At 37.7% G+C, this 17,537-nt stretch overlaps 1 protein-coding gene across 1 annotated transcript in view; it reads left to right on the forward strand.

The window, feature by feature from the left end:
• The window catches only part of FHIP1A (FHF complex subunit HOOK interacting protein 1A), a 230,711-nt gene that overhangs the window by 58,926 nt on the left and 154,248 nt on the right, over window positions 1–17,537 (forward strand). The window contains exon 2 of the mRNA XM_072724824.1: window positions 9,237–9,360. The gene's annotated coding sequence lies outside the window, so the exon portion shown is untranslated. The remainder of the gene's footprint in view (window positions 1–9,236; window positions 9,361–17,537) is intronic.

The following is a 17,537-nucleotide window of genomic DNA, read 5'->3' on the forward strand; positions in this document are numbered from 1 at the left end:
ATAGAATGAACTGTTAGAAAAAGTCCTTTTGTGGCATTCCTCAAGTGTGTGCTCGTGGAAAAATTACTGTAATTTGATAGTGAAATGTTGGAAAATGATTTTATTTACTATTTAGGAATAACATAAACGATCCTTGCTTTTTAAATTCGCAGGTTCAAAACATTTAGTTATGCCTCACTAGCTCAATCTTTGCTCATTATGCTTTACATTGATGGAATTAAATGCGACATATTGCAAGGTTGGATCAGCTTCACAGTTCTAAAATACAGAATTTGGCTGACTTCTGAAAAAAAATTTAAGATACTCTTTAATATCAAAAATGGAGATTTGTGAAATTTTGTTTTTGGCCTAAAGTTGGTTCAAGGAAGTATCCCAGTGATAGAGGAGGGAATAGACTTGAAGAATATCTACCTGTAAATTGCCTTAAAACCAAAAAAGACTTTTGAAAGAGCAAATAATTTTTCAAAGCCACGTCCCTGGTGTCTGTACGGGCCCGTAAGGCGGCTAGTCTGTGGGGTGAGTGCACTTCTAGTACTTGTATCTGCCAGCACCAGTAGTAAACACATGTTTAATGGTATTATTCGGCCCCGAAGCATCCAGTTTTATCTTCTGGATATCCAAGGACGTATGTGGACGAAGGTCAGAACTTCAGGATGCTTGCTGTGTGAGGTTCATAGGTGTTGAGAGAGGAGAGCTGCCCTAATAGAATGCTGATAGTTTTCTTTATTTTAAAATTTAAATTCAATTAATTAACATATAGTGCATTATTAGTTTCAGAGGTAAAGGTCAGTGATTCATCAGTCTTGTATAATACCCAGTGCTCATTACATCACGTGCCCTCCTTAATGCCCATTATTCACCCCATCTCTGCATCCTGCTCCACTCTAGCAACTCTGTTTTCTAGAGTTAAGAGTCGCTTATGATTTGCCTCCTTCTCTGATTACAGCTTGTTTTATTTTTCCCTCCTTTCCTCTATGTTCCTCTGTTTTGTTTCTTAAATTCCACATATGAGTGAAATTAGATTATTTTCTTTCTCTGATTGACTTATTTCACTTAGCATAATACCCTCCAGTTCCATTCATGTTATTGCAATTGCAAGATTTCATTTTTTTTGATGGCTGAGTAGTATTCCCTTGTGTGTGTGTGTGTGTGTGTGTGTGTGTGTGTGTGTGTATCCCACATCTTTATCTATTCATTTGTCGATGGACATCTGGGCTCTTTCCATAGTTTGGCTATTGTGGACATTGCTGCTATAGACATTGGGGTGCACGTGCCCCCTCGGATCACTACCTTTGTATCTGTGGGGTAAATCTCTAGTAGTGCAATTGCTGGATCATAGGGTAGCTCTACTTTTAACTTTCTGAGGAACCTCCATATTGTTTTCCAGAGTGGCTGTACCAGCTTCTATTCCCACCAACAGTGTAAGAGAGTCCCCCTTTTTCAGTTCATAGTTTTTAAGGAATTCTCTGGAGGCTATCTCCTGATTCTTTTGCTTATCTTATACAGGGACCATCTATGGTTTTCCTCTTTCAGTGGCATCAGTAACTTGTGCTTTAGTGTTCATAAGATTATATGAGCATTCTCTATGTCCTAAAATCACCTGTCATTTGTTTTAATGTTTAAGGGTAGGGAATTAAATCTCTTTAAACTTCAGTTGTCTCATCTATCAAATGGATATTCATGGGGTGCCTGGCTGGCTCAGTCAGTGGAGCATGCTATTCTTGATCTCAGAGTTGTGAGTTTGGGACCCACGTTGGGTGTAGAGATTACTTTAAAAAATGGGTATTCATTCATTCATGTGGTCATTTGTTCAACAGATATTAAGTAGGATCTGTGTGCCAGGGAAGTGCTGGGAAGTGCTTCTTAGTGCTGGGAAGTAAGCAGTGATCAAAGCAGACAAAACCCCTGCATTTGGTGAGTTTATATTCTATAGGGAGAAATGGAATATAAATTAGTAGAAATGAAATATAATGTATTTTAGATAGAAACAGTTGCTCCAAAGAAAAATGAAACAGGGTTGGCGTAGAATGACACAATTAGAAGGTGTTTTCTTTCTGTTTTGTTTGAGGTGGATAGGGAAGGCCTCTGTACTGAGGTGACATGTAAGCAGAGACATAAATGGAGAGAGATGTTATATGAAGGTATCTGGGGATAGGGGATATCAGGGAGCTGCAGGTCTGCCTGGCACTATACTAGTGCTTGCTCAGCCTGAGGTGAGAGCAAGCATGGTATGTTTGAGGAGCAGTGGGGAGGAGAGCAGAGGTACAGTGAGTGAGGGCTAGGGCAGCCATGATAGCAGTACCCATCTTGTAGGGCTGCTTTGAGAAAACACTCACTCAATTTAGTATGTACTTTGCACACATTAAAAGAATAATATACCATAACGTATAAGGATTGTTTTAGGAATGCAAGAAGGACTCAGTAGTATGACATTCATTATCTCATTAAATATCAATAACAAAAATCATATCATTTTTATAGAAAATCCATCTGATAAAATTCAATATTTATTGATCTAAAACCCCCTCAAAATAGAGTAGGAAAACATCCATAGCGAAAATAAGGTATGTCTATCTCAATCCAAAAAACATCTTAGGGGTAATAGGAAATTTGAGAACATCCCCATGGAAGTCAGGAACAAAATAAGAATGCCCACTATTTTTACTGTTTATTAATGGTATTTTGGAATCACAAGTCAAGATAGTTGGACAAGAGAAAGAAAATAAAGTTATAAAGGTATAAAACCCAGAAAGGTAATAAATGAATATTCTTTGCAAATGATAGGAATATATGACTAGAATAAAAACTAATTATAAAGATAATATATGAATATGCCTGGATACAAGGTAATATGTCAACATTTATAGCTTTCATATATACCAACAATAATTGATTTGAATATATAGTGAAAGAAAAGACCAATAGCATAAAAAGAAAAACTATCTCAGAATAAACTTAAATATATATGATATATATGAAGGCACTTAATCCTCCTGAGGGATACAGAAAAGATATGAAATGGCCTGTCATATTCTTGGATATAAAGATACCAGTTCTCCTTAAATTAATGTGTATGTTTGATGTAGTTCCAGTGATGTAGTTCCAATATATATATATTTTGGTGGAGGTTAGTAAAGAAGTTTATTCTATGTTCACACAGAAAAATAAGTACAAATAGCTAGGACAATTCTGAAAAAGACATTTTAACATATTGTAAGGTGTTGCACCTAAGTGGCTCAGTCTGTTAAGCATCCTACTCTTGGTCTCAGCTCAGGTCTTGATCTCAGGGTTGTGAATTCAAGCCCTGCTTTGGGCTCCATGCTGGTGTGGAGCCTGCTTAACAGAACAAAACATATTGTAAGGCTACAATAATTGAAACATTGGTATTACCAAATACCATATTTATCATATGATAAAGATGGCCTTTCAGATTGATTGGAGAAAGATGCTCGATTCAATAAATAGTAGTGGGATAAGCAGGTAACTATTTTAGAGCGGTACCTCAAATGTTAAGCCAAAATCTATATAAAACAGAAATTAAAAACATAAGTTCTAGAAGACAGCATGAGAAACTTATTTTATAATCTTGAAGTACATAGGGCCTTTTTAAATATGACAGAAAATTGAGAAGCCATAAAGGAGATAGATCAACTATATCATATTACCACCCCCCCCTAAAAAAAAAAAAAACTAACTGAAAAAATCAGCATAAGGAAACGCAGAGAACAAGAAAATTGGGGAAAATGTTTGCTTTTCGTATCACAAAGTGGGACTAATTTTTCTAATACAGAGCCCCTGCAAATTCCTAAGAAAAAGTCCAGCCATTCAGTAGAAAATGGACAGAGGCTACAAAGTCTTCTGCAGAGAAATGACAGTGGCTTCTACTCATATGAGAGGATGCTTAATCCACTCATTAAAGGAGATTTGCATGTGACAACCATGTGGAAGTACCATTTACCACTATGAGATGGGTTCATAACCCACACTGTAGAGAGTATGAATGCAACACAATAGCCTCTTTAGTGGGGCAGTTTGGCAAAATCTGTCATAAGAAGAATCTTGTATCTTTTGGCTAGAAACTTCAGTTCTAGAAATTTATCCTAGAGGGGGCGCCTGGGTGACTCAGTCAGTTAAGTGCTTTTGGCTCATATCATGATCTCAGGGTCCTGGGATCTAGCCTTGTGTTGCGTGTGTGTGTGTGTGTGTGTGTGTGTGTGTGTGTGTGTGTGTGTGTGTCAGGGGGGTGGAGTAGGGGTGGGGGTGAGGGTCGTTGCTCAGCGGGGAGTCTGCTTCTCCCTCTTCCTCTGTCCCTCCTCCCTGTTTGTACTTTCTTTCTCATTCTGTCTCAAATAAATAAATAAAATCTTAAAAAAAGAAATTTATCCTTGATATGAATGTGTTTTCTGTGATCTACTATGTGTTCGTGCATACTACGATTATATCTTATGTGTACATACATATTGCATGCATGAAAAGATGATTTATGTACAAGATAATTATTGTAGGAGATAAAGATTGGAAGCAGCCAAAATGTTCATCCACGGCAACTGAATAAATACATTGTTACATCTGTATGTTGGAAATTGTGCCATCAAAAAATTCCAGGGAATCTTTATGTATTGTTTTGGAAAAATTGCCAGCGTATGTTTAGTGAAAAATGTAAGGTACAGAACAGTGTATATCATATGTTTATTTGTGTTGAAGTGTTTCGCTTGTTTATGAATAGTTACAGCCTCTGGGGAGGGTAATTTGAATTTGAAGACACCACCCTTCTCAAAAAAAAAAAAATTGCATTTAGAGCACAGTGCCTTACATTTAGCACTTACTGCATGTTGGTGGTGGTGACTTTCATTTTAATTATAGGGCTCCTTTATCTCATGAATTGATTTTTAACAGTTGGGTCTGGAAGAGGAAACCCATCTTGCTATAAATGCTGCTTAATAAGGATCATACTCATGTTATTCATCACAAATGCTAAATGTGCTTCCTGAAGTATGTTTCTTGGAGGATGTCAGTACAAATTCTGCAACCGAAGATGTCAAATATGATTGGGGAACGTTGGATTAAAACTAACCAGGCTTCTTTCCTGTAGGTTTTCTTTTAGCCTTAATACACATAATGTGCTTTGTGAATATTCCAGAAGGATATTTAGAAGGCAGTGTTTTCCAAATTTATTTGAGTGCAGAGCTTTAAACAGCAATGGTTACTACTTTTTTTTTTTCTTTAAGAAGCATCTTTTGAGTAGTTGTCATTTTGGGAAACAGCACTTTAATACTTAGATTTTTGTTTTGTTCACCTTCATTGTTCATTTTAATAAACTTCTATTTTTGATTCATTTCTAAGATGCCTGTCGTCTCTCCTGGCCTGCTTTTCCTTCTCTGTGAGGTACTACAACTCTCAAATTTGTTTCCTGGTTGAGATCTTCCCAAAGTCATTCAACTTACACTGGGTTTTCTTGGAGTAAAGAAGAGACTCTATATAACTGGTGTAAAATCTCAGGGATTGATTGAATGGAAATTGAAGATTGCAGCTTGATTTGATTCCAGTTTTCCCAAAGCTTCAAAAGTTTTGCTGTTCAGGGGAAGGAATAAAATCAACTTAATGGGTAAAAGAGTTGAGGAATTGTGAGCTTAATGTGGAGAAGATAATATCACTGTGGGTCAGAAGATATGGGATCTTTTTCATTTTCCAGCTATTTACTTTTTTTTTTTTAAGATTTTATTTATTTATTCGTGAGAGACAGAGAGAGAGGCAGAGACATGGACAGAGGGCAAAGCAGGCTCACCATAGGGAGCCTGATACGGGACTTGATCCCAGGACCCTGGGATCACAACCTGAGCCAAAGGCAGACGCTCAACCACTGAGCCACCCAGGAGCCCTTCCAGCTATTTACTTTTGAACAGGCCTCTTAGCTTTTTGTGCTTCATTTTTATCATCTGTGAAATTCAGGGATTGCGTTTAAGTTCATTTTAAGGCTGAGTTATTATATGCTAAATGGAATCAGTGAAGATTGTAGGACCATGTAGAGTATGTTTTTCTACTCTACAGTTTTCACATGTGAATGTAATTTATCTCAGGTCAGCTCTTTTGGAGAATGAAATTATTCAGTAATTAGCACATAGTCAGTTGCATGTATTTGAGTGAACTTGTTGAACTTTTTTGAGACTTCTATTTTGATTGATTGATTTAATTACCCTCTAGGAAAGCACTTGATTATAACAGAGGCCAATTAATACAGTGCTATGGATAAATCCACACCTCCTGTGTAAATCCCTGCATCTGTTTTACTGATTATAGGGAGAAATTTATGATGTAGATATTAATTATCCCCCCTCCCCAGTGTTCATTTGGTGGTTTTGCCATGTTTTTTGTGTACTCCTGCTTATTAGCAGATTTCTGAACTCAGCATAGCTGAAGTCTAAATTCATTGAATTTATGCCATCTGGAAATGAGCTTTAAAATTTGTTCTTCTGTTGAAATTAGGGATGTGACATAGCTTTTACATAGGAGTGTAAGCCTGAATTTGATTTTATTATATGGAGGTAGGATATTTTGTTAGAAGTAGAGCACTTGCCTGAGCAGAGATTGAGTGTGACTGAGTTGTTAACTGCCAACTTCCCCTGCCTTTTTAGTAGGAGAAATATTTTGTTTTTAAATGAGATGACAACCAAGAGAATTATCAAGACTCCGTGAATTTTTAAAAAGTCCTTTCAATCTACTCGAGTTCTGTTTAACCTTGCTTTCGATGTCATTCTTGCATTACTGTCAAAGGACTCGGCTTCCTTTGAAGTTCCAAAGTGTTGCTGCTGGCGGAATCATGATGGTGAAATATAAGTGGTTCTCAGTACAAGCCCTTACTGATACACAGCAATGCCTTATTACCTAAGTAAAAGCATATGAGTGAGTGCTTAAAAATGTTGCGTGTAAGGAGAGAATATATGATAATGGACACTAAGATGGGAGAAGTATTTCTCATGAATTAGAGATGGCCTTTCATAATTCAACAGTCACAGGATGAAGAAAGGCTTGAAATCACCTGAAAAGCGTCTGGAAGCAATCTGTAATTCTTAAGAGGCAAGTAGAAGAGCCTGTATCTCACCAGTACATGATGATAAAATGCTGGGTTTCTGGAAAAAGTAGCATTCCATTCCTTGTCAAACCTTTTGCAATTAAATGCCCAAGATTTGGTTATAAATTTAACTGTGTTGTTCCAGATGCTTAACAAATGATTAATTGATTAGAGTGAAGAAGACAGATTTGAAGGTACTGAAGATTGATTGATTAATTGCTTGATTTTAGAGAGAGAGTTTGTGCACGAGATCCCAGGATGGGGGTGTGGGGTGAGAGGCAGAGGGAAAGGGAATGAGAGAGAGGATCTTAAGCAGGCTTCACGCCCAGCACGGAGCCTGATGTGGGGTTGATCTCATGGTCCTGAGGTCATGACCCCAGCCCAAATTAAGAGTTGGATACTCAACTGACTGAGTCACCTAGACATCCCCAAATTTTGATATTTTTAAACAGCAGAAATTCAACTGAATAAATTTAAAGACCAAATTGGCCTTTTTCAACTGATTTATGAATTGGGCAGCATCCCATCTAGCAATCGAAAGGAACTTCACAGTGCTGTAGAAGAAGAAAGGTTTTTAAAGGCAGAAAAGGGGGGCAGGAAAAGGAAATTATTAACAAAGAATACATTGTTTCAGGCAATATTGTCTTCCTAAGGGAGATGGAAGGGGTCTGTTAGGTGGATTATCTCACTAGTGCTGTTCAGCTAATTCCATATTGACTGGTTGAAGGTTACATTCCTGGGGGGATGGTGAGGGGTTGAAATGTAATTAGGTTAGGTATTAAGTCTTGTTTGCTGACATGGGATTTAGCACAAGTGATTCCATTTATGGGCCTGCCGTCTCCTTTTTAAGGATATGAAGAATTTGTTTATTTGCATATAAAATGTTACCTTTTATTCTTCATGTCTCATGCTCACTCTTCTTGTGCCTGGTCACTACACTACCACTCTGCCCAGTTTCAAAGATTTAGGCCATACTGAGGTCTCCCTTCCATGATCCCCCATTTTTTCCCCTTTCATTAAGCATTTTTTTTTTTATAAGAAAAGGTATTACATTTTAAGTCTTTGAGGCATTTGTAGGTCATACTCACACACAACCTCTAACAGTGACTTCTGGAAAACCATCTTTTAATATATTGGAATGTTGGAGAAAAATTCTTGCATTAATACATGGCTCATCTTTGTTACACAGAGATTTTGAAAAGATGTATTTGTTATACTAGACTTTGACTTGAATTACCTTAACTCGTCTAAGTTGGGAACGTAGTTTACTTAATATTTATAACTATATCGGAACAAATTGCATTTTATTTTTTGCTTTTGCATAAGTAGTTGTGATCATATGTAATTATAACATTGTACTCTACTTTTTCTTTAAATAAGAAGTGATATTTTCCATTTTATTATGAACTCATGAAAGTTTTTACTGGCTGACAAAATCATGGTTAAGTAAATCATGTGTGTCAAATTTCTTAACTCTCCCCCAGTTGTTGGGCATTTAAATGTTTTCCATACTTTAAATTGCAGTGTGTGTGTGTGTGTCTTTTTCATTTTAATTCCAGTTTAGTTATCGTACAGTGTTATATTAGTTGCATGTGTTCAGTATAGTGATTCAACATGCCATATAATACCTTATGCTCATCAGGACAAGTGTCCCTCTTAATCCCCATTGGTGTGGTTTAAAGTTGTGGCTGGGGGGTGCGGTGTCTGGGTGGCTCAGTTGGCTGAGCATGCGACTCTTGATTTTGGTTCAGGTCGTGATCTTGGGGTCATGGGATCGGGCCCCATGTCCAACTCCAAGCTCAACAGGGGGAGTCTGCTTGGGATTCTCTCTTCTCCTCTGCCCTCAATCTCTCTAAAATAAATAAATCAATCTTAAAAAAAAAGAAGGAAGTGGTGGGGTTCAGAGCCAACAGCCAAGAAAGAATTCTTGAGACATCTTTGGTGCAAAAAGTTGGCTATTATTATAATAATAGCCTTATTAAAGGGTGGAGACAGGACTTTTTGCTTATAATTTCCTTTATGATTGATAAAGGTAAGTGCAGTCTGAGGAGAATCCACTTCAGTGTACTACAAATGGTGGTGAAAGGGAGGGAGAAGACTAGAGAATCTTAATCTGGGTTTTGTAATTTATTAATGATTGCAGGACATTTTTTATTCCTTTCTATAGATTTTGAAAGTCTTCTGGGAGTTTCCAGCAGTGCCAAGAGTTGGAGAAATCTTTTCTGTTCCTTTGATACAGTGAAGTGAGCAAATACAGCCCAGCAGTAGGCTACTGAAGAGAGCAATCACGGGTAATGTCTTATTACTATTGAGATGAGTTTAGTGATATTCAATAACATGCTTTAAAAAAAAGCCTACTTGAACTCACATGTCCAAGTGAACATTATTTTGTTCAAAGTAGTTTATCTAAGAAGCTGTCCTCTGCTCAAAACATTAAAATTCATGTGTTTATTTTTTGGAACAACATCTTGATCCTCTGGTCTCATTTTCTGTAGTGGCAAATCTCAACCCTGGAGGTGGGTATATTTGGGAAGTAGTCTAAACTCCTTTAGAGGTAGGGTGATGAATTTGGGGGCTCTAATATTGATTAAAAACCAGAAGGTGCAATAATACAATGAAAACAATTTTCCTTTCTGTAATTTGTGTATTTGAAAGCTTATACACTGTATTGAAAGTTAATTCTAAAAAGAGATGACTCTAGGTTTCAAACAATGGTAGTATTGTTAAAATAGGCAATAGGGTTTGGAGCTTACAGAGAGAAGCATGTGCTATTTATTTGGCTATGTAAATGTTGGCACTCTTTCTTATTAGAATCAGTCAATCTGTCCTCACTGTAGAAAGGGCTCCTGTACAGATTAGGTTAAATAAGATGAGATCTAAACTTCCTTATAAGGCATATCTCTGAGCCATTGTAATTTGCATCTTACTGGTGGTGTGTTTTGCGCTATTACTTCAAGTGTTATTAGAGTGCTTGTTAAAGATGCACTTTAAAATTCAAATTATTAGGCCCCAATCTAATGGGTCAGAATCAGAACTGTACGGAGAAGAAGGTTTGGGAATCTGCATTTTACAAGTACCATCAATGACTGACACTCTCAACGTAGTAAAATCCTACTTCTATCTCATCTCATCTTTGTATTTTTTTATGTAAAGGTGTTGCATAGTTATTTCCTTGATTTTTGCTTTGAATAAAACAACACAGGACTATGTTCTCAAGTTGCTTATTATTAGATCAAATTGAGAATGTAATTGAATAAAACTGTACTTTGAACTTTATGTCTAAATTCAAAACAGATATATTTTTTTCCTTAGATGCAGATGGATAAATCTGTTTTTGACATCTAAATGCCAAATACTAAATTTTATGAAATACCTGCTGTTCAAATTTGCTAATAAGTTGTACCTTAGCTCTCTTACTCAAATGTGGATGGTTAAGAGGAGTGGGTGGGCATCAGAGGTCCCTGGAATCTATGCTACACTCACTTGGCATCCAGCCCAGCATTTTCCTTTCTTCTTTTTTTAAAGATTTATTTATTTTTTGTTTTAGAGAGAGAGTGCTCGAGACAGTGGGAAGTGGGGAAGAAAGAGAGTGAGAGAGAAAATCCCAAGCACACTCCCCGCTGAGTGTGGAACCTGTTGCAGGGCTTGACCCAGGGCTTGATCTCACAATCCTGAGGTCATGACCTGAGCTGAAATCAAGAGTTGGATGCCCAACTGACTGGGCCCAACCCAGCATTTTTCAGGAAACATCATGTGGAAAGTGTTGCTGTGTAATTTGTGATTCAAACAGAAAAAATACTTTGTAGTGTCCTGAGATTTTGTGAAGCTCTTTGAACCCCTCAAATGAAAGGGAATATTAACATGAAATGAAATAGTAGCCTTTGATATGAAGTTATTTTCATTACCATGGATATTCTTTAGTAATGGTTCCTATAAATTCATTAATTTTAGGGAATGCGAGCCTTGTGTATAAAGTGTCATTTTTTAGTTATTTTCAAGTGTACAGATTATACCTTTACTTTAAAAGATACACACAACTATTCTGTGCATGTTGATATTGAGAGATAATGCACTTTATGTAAAATAAAAACATGACTGTAGATTTCTAAGTAAAGGCTATTAACCTTGAGAGGATTGTTTCTTAATTTATTAATTTATTTAATAAATATATTTAATTTATTGGTATGAAGTCTTCCATTAAGTTTATGCTTAAAAACTGTGTTAAAATGCACAACATAAAATTTACTGTTTTTACCATTTTTAAGTACATAGTTCAGTATTGTTAAGTATGTTCATGTTGTTGTACAGCTGATCTCCAGAATGTTTTCATCTTGCAAAACTGACGCTATACTGAACAGTAACTCCCCATTTACCCCTTCCGTCAGCCCTTGGAACGACCATTTTACTTTCTCTCTATGAATTTAACTCTTGTAGATACCTCCTGTATGTGGAATCCTACTGCGGTTGTCTTTTTGTTACTGGCTTATTTCATTTAGAATAACATTCACCGTGTTGTAGCATGTGTCAGAACTTCCTTATTTCTTGAGGCTGAGTACTATTTTACCACATTTTGTTTATCCATTCATCAGTTGATGGACTTTTGGGTAGCTTCAACATTTTTTTTCTTAAGATTTTATTTATTTATTCATGAGAGACATGGAGAAAGAGGCAGAGACATAGGCAGAGGGAGAGAAGCAGGCTCCCTGTGGGGAGCCCAATGCAGGACTTGATTCCTGGACCCTGGGATCATGACCTGAGCCAAAGGCAATCGTGCAACCATGGAACCACCCAGGTGTCCTGAGTAGCTTCAACTTTTTGGCTATTGCGAATAATGTTGCTGTGTACATGGTGTATAAATATGTGTGAGTCCCTGATTTCAGTTATTTTGGCTGTCTATATCTAGAAGTAGAATTGCAGGATCAAATGGTAATTCCATTTTTGATTTTTTTGAAGCCCTGTTTTTCACAGCAACTACATCATTTTACATTCTCACAGTTCTAGTTTCTTTACATCTTCACCTACACTGGGTTGTTGTTTTGTTTGGTGGTTTTTGATAGCAGTCATCCTGATGGATTTGAGGTGGGATCTTGTGGTTTTGATTTTCATTTCCCTAATGATTAGTGATGTTAAAGATCTTTCATATGCTTGTTGGCCATATGTGTATCTTTTTTGGAGGAATATTTAGTTATTTGTCCATTTTTTAATTGAGTCATTTGTCTTTTTGTTGTTGAGTTATAGTTTTTTTAAAACATATTCTGATATTAACCCTTTATACAATATATGACTTACACATATTTTTTCCCATTCTGTGGGCTGCCTTTTCACTCTTTTTTTTTTTTTAAGATTTTATCTATTTATTCACGAGAGACACAGTGAGAGAGGCACAGACACAGGCAGAGGGAGAAGCAGGCTCCCTGTGGAGAGCCCGATGTGGGACTCGATCCCAGGACCTCAGGACCACAACCTGAGCCAAAGGCAGACACTCAACCACTTAGCCACCTGAGCATCCCTCAGTCTGTCCTTTGATGCACAGAAGTTTTAAATTCTGTTGTAATTCAGTATGTCTATTTTCACTTTAATTGCCTCTGCAAATCAGTGTCATGAAGCTTTCCTTCTCCCTGTGTTTTCTTCTAAGAGTTTTCTAGCTTTAGCTGTTATTTTAGGTCTTTGATCCATTTGAGTTAATTTTTGTATATGGTGTAAAGTAAGGGTCTAACTTCATTCCTTTGCATGTATCTGATTTTCCCAACACTATTTGTTGAAGTAAAGTTTATACTTTTTTTTTTAAAAAAAGATTTTATCTATTTATTTGAGAGCAATAGTGAGCATGAGTGGGGCAAGAGACAGAAGCAGACTTCCTGTTAAGCAGGGAGTCTACTCGGGGCTCAGTCCCAGGACCCTGAGATCACAACCAGAGTGAAGGCAGCCATTTAACTGACTGAGCAACCCAGGTGCCCCAGCAAAGTTTATACTTTTAATTAATCAATAAATTAATTTTAATTTTAAAGATTTTATTTCTTTGAGAAAGAGAGTAGAGCAAGAGAGAATATAAGCCGGGGGAAGGGCAAAGGGAGAGGGAGAAGCAGACTCCCCACTGAGCAGGGAGTCCAATGCTGAGCTCAATCCCAGGACCTCAAGATCATGACCTGAGCCAAAAATAGACTTTAACTATCTGAGCCACCAGGCACCCCAAAGTTTATACTTTTAAAGACAGTTTAAGGAGGTTAAGGAAAAGAAAAGCAGAAGATTATAAATGGCTGTGTTGTATCTATGTAGGAATTCCCAGAAAGTCCTCTGTTTGTAATTAAGAAGACATTTGAGAAACAAAAGGGCACTGCATAGATTTGAAGCCCACTTCAGACTGAGATTTAATAAATATAGGTTGGCATAGAGCCTGTGTTTAAATTTTGCTTGTTAATTGGTAGGCGGTGACTTCTTATATTTGGGCTTTGATTACTGTAAACTCTGAGTTTTGGTTTTTAGGTATGGGTGTGTATGTGTATGTGACCTATTACAGAGTTTTTCCCAATTAACTCTGGCCAATGAGGGATCTTCTCATGTTTTAGGGAGCTTTGGTTTCAAGATAATGAACAGCATCAACTTTTTCGTGGTAAAGAATAACCAGTACTGAATCCTGGGAAAAACCTTTAACCAGCACAAACCATTCACCTGTCTGTGTAGCGGAAGTTATTTGGAACCTGTTTTTGCCTCTTAGCTGTAAAAAGCAGTATATGTGTTGACAGAATGATATTTACACTGGTTTTGAAAAGGTCAAAACCCGGATATTGTATCGTTAGAAGTGAGGTTATTTTTGGGAGGTGAGGAGGGTATTGGGCGCCAAGTGGGAAGAATATAAAAGCAAATATATGGGACTGAGAGGAAAGCCTGGGCCAGAGTACTTAGAAAGTAGAGGGAGCAGCTAGGTGGGTGTAGGAGTCACATGGCTAATGAAAGGACACTTAGGTGTAGGTGTATTACTTTCTTTGGAGGAAATGATAGCAGATACTAAAGGTAGCACAGCAAGTACCACAAATGAAATGAGTTTGAAAGGAGTTGGAGACAATATGATATAAAATGTGTCTGATGGTCCTGAGGAGATGCTGTCGTTGGAATTCATCTGGAATTTGGATTTTGAATGTGTTCTCAGAACAGCGCGAGACAAATAGCAGGTAGATAGAGGCAATTATAGATATCCTGAGCTGTTGAGAGAATTACATATTTGAATATAGTATTTCAGGGTTAAGACTTAAATCTACATGAGAAAAGAGTAGCAGGTAGAGCAGCACTAGAATGTTATCTTTCTGATGTAATACCGGATATCTGAGTCATGCAGGATTGGGGCAATGACTGAAGAATGTTTCTCTGTGGCTCCCATGGCTTTGTGTGGGACCAGTGGGAAACCATTTTCAAAAGTGGTTTTGAATTAAAAAAAAAAAAATCTAGCCTCAAAACTGATTTGGGACTAGATTTCCTGAGTAACCAAAACAAAGAGATACCTAAGATGACTTATAGTCAGATAATCAAACCAGCTGTCTAATGTTATCATTCTGAAATGTGTTTATTTTGCATGTACTTTTTCTTAATTTATAGATTTAAAAATCATGATCTACCTTTACCTTCTTTGTGAATTTAGAAATTTTATTTATTCAGTAATTTTTTATTTCTTCACATGTTCCATGACCCTTGTAATTTCATTCTAGCTTAGTTTGGATCTTTCCCAGCTCTGTATGTGTCTTGTAGTTTACCAGAATGGTTTAGAACAAATGTATGTAATTTATATTTGGTCATGTTTTCTATTTCATTTCAACATCGTTCCTGAAACACATTACATTTACTTGGTCTTTAAGGGTACAGACAGGGCTGCAGTGAATTGTACACAGAGACAAGTCTCTAATGACTCTAGTGCAGACCAGAAGTTGTTGACATGTGGTCCCCAGATGAACAGCAGCAGCTTCACCTGGTCACTTGTTAGAAATGTAAATTCTTGGGTTGAATCAGAAACTCTGAAGGTAGAGCTCAGGTATTTATATTTAACAAAATCCTCAAATGATTCTGATGCATATTAAAATTTGAGAATTGCTGTAGACACTCTCATTAGCTATGTACTATTGTCCAAGTCATTCATATTCTTTAGCTCTTGGTTTCCTGATCAGATAAATCAAGGGTTAAGGGTTCTTTTTTTTAAAGATTTGTTTGTTTGTTTGTTTGTTTATTTATTTATTTATTTATTTATTTATTTATTTATTCTTGATAGACACACACACACAGAGAGAGAGAGAGAGAGAGAGAGAGAGAGAGAAGCAGGCTCCATGCCGGGAGCCCGACATGGGACTCAATCCTGGGACTCCAGGATCGCGCCCTGGGCCAAAGGCAGGCGCCAAACCGCTGAGCCACCCAGGGATCCCCGGGTTAAGGGTTCTTGAATATTAGTGTGCACATGAATTATCTGGTGAGCTTATTTTAAAAATTTCAAAAACCGGTAAATTTTTTCTAACCTCATACCCTGACATTCTGATTCAGATCTTGGACGACTCCACTATCTGCTTTTTAGCAAGTTCTTATATCTATGATCTGAACCAGTGGATATCTCTGAGTTTCCTTCAAGTCCCAAAGTAATAAGATTTAAAGTGGCTTTTTTTTTTTTTTAAATTTTATTTATTTATGATAGTCACAGAGAGAGAGAGGCAGAGACACAGGCGGAGGGAGAAGCAGGCTCCATGCACCGGGAGCCTGATATGGGATTCGATCCCGGGTCTCCAGGATCGCGCCCTGGGCCAAAGGCAGGCGCCAAACCGCTGAGCCACCCAGGGATCCCTAAAGTGGCTTTTTTGGGGGGGTTCAATAACTGAAGGCTTGGGAGCCAGAACTTTTTTTTTAAAAAAAAGTTTTTATTTATTTGACAGAGAGAGGGTATGTGAGCATGAGAGGGCAGAGAGTCAGAGGCACAGGAAGAAGCAGACTCCCTGTTGATCAGGGAGCCTGATGATCACCCAGGGCTTGATCCCAGGACCCTGAGATTATGACCTGAGCTGAAGGCAGAGGCTTAACCTGCTGAGCTACCCGGATGCCCTGGCCAGAACTTTATTTGCAAAATACAGTTTGGATTATTTTTCACTGAAGCCATTATGCTCTGACTTCTTTCCTTGAAAAGCCTTATTCTTTCTTGTTTACTTAGATTACTATAGGAGATTTTTCTGAGGCTTATCCTCATAGGAAAGGCAGTTTGCTCACTGAAAGAGCTTTCTGACTCTTGTAGACTTGGAGATTTTATTATGTGGTTCTTTTAGATAATTTATAAAAATAATTAATAAACTCTAAATGCTGGCTCTCAGGCAATACTGTTATTTATTCAGATCTTTTTGTCCCTACTCCTTATTTCTAATCTCTGAGCTTATTCCGTAGGTGTGATACACTTCCCTCTTCTGATTTTTTTTTGCTATTCTCTTGCTGAAATATCCTTTTTTTTAAAAAATATTTATTCATGAGAGACAGAGAGAGAGAGAGAGAGAGAGAAAGAGAAAGAGGCAGAGACACAGGCAGAGGGAGAAGCAGGCTCCATGCAGGGAGCCCGATGTGGGGCTCGATCCTCTGTCTCCAGGATCATGCCCTGGGCTGAAGGTGGCCCTAAACTGCTGAGCCATCCGGGTTGCCCTCTCTCTTCTGATTTTTGAAGGAGTTCAGATCAAGCCTCCCTAAAATGTGCCACTTTGGCATATGGGTTACTTTGAGCTGGATTCAGTCAAGGCCCAAGAAGACTCCCCCCTAAGCTGCCTAAAAGAATTTATATAAAGGGCTTGGTCCAGGAAGAGAACTGTCACCAGAGATAACTACAAGGAATATGGTCTACGTGTGGTAAGCTGTGGGGAAGGCCTGGAGATCAAGTTTCTTTCTGTGTCCCACTTTCTTTGCATGGCATGGAAAACATTTGTTTACCAAACATTAGCTCTTCCCTCTTTCTATAAATTATCTTTTTCCCCTTTGAAGTCTCAGACCCCTGCCCCCTTCTCCTTAGCTCAGAATGGTATAGAAGCCTCAAATACTCAACTGCCTGTGGGTCACATGTTTTATGGGGCTTCTGAATATATTTAATGAAATTTGTTTTTGTCCTGTTAATCAGTCTTATGTCAATTTATTACTAGACCAGCCAAAAGAATCTAGAAGGGTGGAGGAAAAATTTTTTCTTCCTTTGAGTGTCATTCATACTTTTGTTTCTTCAATTTTTATGTACAATCTTTTTTTTTTTTTTTTAGGTTATTTATTTGAGAGAGAGAGAGACAGAACATGAGGGGGGCAGGGGCTGAGGGAGAGGGAGACACAGACTCCCCACCCAGCCTGACACAGGGCTGGATCCCAGGCCTCTGGGATCATGATTTGAGTTGAAGGCAAACGCTTAACTGACCGAGCCACCCAGGCGGCCCATGGTACAACCTTATTAGAATTATTTTTTGTGACTCTTGCTCTTGGCTTA

Source organism: Vulpes vulpes, chromosome 10 (genome assembly GCF_048418805.1).
Source record: "Vulpes vulpes isolate BD-2025 chromosome 10, VulVul3, whole genome shotgun sequence".
NCBI classification, from domain to species: domain Eukaryota; kingdom Metazoa; phylum Chordata; class Mammalia; order Carnivora; family Canidae; genus Vulpes; species Vulpes vulpes.